Source organism: Zonotrichia albicollis, unplaced genomic scaffold (genome assembly GCF_047830755.1).
Source record: "Zonotrichia albicollis isolate bZonAlb1 unplaced genomic scaffold, bZonAlb1.hap1 Scaffold_95, whole genome shotgun sequence".
In the NCBI taxonomy this organism is placed as follows: domain Eukaryota; kingdom Metazoa; phylum Chordata; class Aves; order Passeriformes; family Passerellidae; genus Zonotrichia; species Zonotrichia albicollis.
In genome coordinates, this window is record NW_027428465.1 from 419,148 (window position 1) to 420,356 (window position 1,209).

The following is a 1,209-nucleotide window of genomic DNA, read 5'->3' on the forward strand; positions in this document are numbered from 1 at the left end:
TTCTACAAAATTTCAGGATTTTCTCCCAAAAATTCCAGTTTTGCCAATTTTTTTCCCCCAGAAATTCAGGAGTTTTTCCCCCCCCAAAAAAATTGAATTTTCCCCAAAAATTCAGGATATTTCCCCTCCAATTTCAGGATTTACCCCCAGAAATTTGGAATTTTTTTCCCTTTCCCCCAAAATTTCAGGATTTTTTCCCAGAAACTTTGAATTTTTCCCCCTGAAATTTCCATTTTTTTCTCCCATTTTCCCTCCAAAAATCAGATTTTTTTTTCCCAATTTTCCCCTGAAATTTCCATATTTTTCCCCAGAAATTCGGGATTTTTTCCCATTTTTCCCCCATTTTTTCCAAATTTCCATATTTTCACCCAATTTTTCCCAAATTTCCATGTTTTCCCCCAAATTTCCCAAATTTCCATGTTTTCTCCCCAGGGCTCTGTGGGTTCCCGGGGCTCCCCCAGCCCAAATTCCATCCATTTTCCCCAAAAAAATTCAGGATTTTTTCTCTATTTTCCCCAAAATGTCAGGATTTTCTCTCCCTGAAATTTCCATTTTTTCTCCCATTTTCCCTCCAAAAATCAGATTTCTTTTTTCCCCAATTTTTCCCCTGAAATTTCCATCTTTTCCCCCAGAAATTTTTTCCCTTTTTTCCCCCATTTTTCCTGAATTTCACGTTTTTTTCCCCAATTTTCCCAATTCCCCGTTTCTCCCCCAGGGGTCTGCGGGTTCCCGGGGCTCCCCCGGAGACAAAGGCGGCCCCGTGAGTGCCCAAAATCCCACAAAATTCCATAAAATTTGGGAATTCCGGGAATTCCAGGAATTCTGGGAGGGGAAACAAAAAAACCACTCCAAACCAGAAAACAACCCCCCAACATTTCCTAGCACCTGGGATATCCTAGGAACGGTTTTCTCCAAACTGTTCATTTCTGCACGTGATGATAAATGGAACTTCACTCTCATCGTAACAATTTGTTTTAAAGACCTGGTTAAAGCAAGCGTGCTCACACAGCATTGCTTTGGTGCGAAACCCATAAAATCCATCGCAAAAACCCTCAAAAATCCATCATAAAAAACCCCAAAAATCCACGCAAAAACCCCCAAAAAATCCATCATAAAAAACCCCAAAAATTCACCCCAAAAAGCAGGGATGGGCCCCGAATTTTGGGGAAAAATCCCGAATTTTGGTGTTTTTAGGGAGAAAAAGGAGGG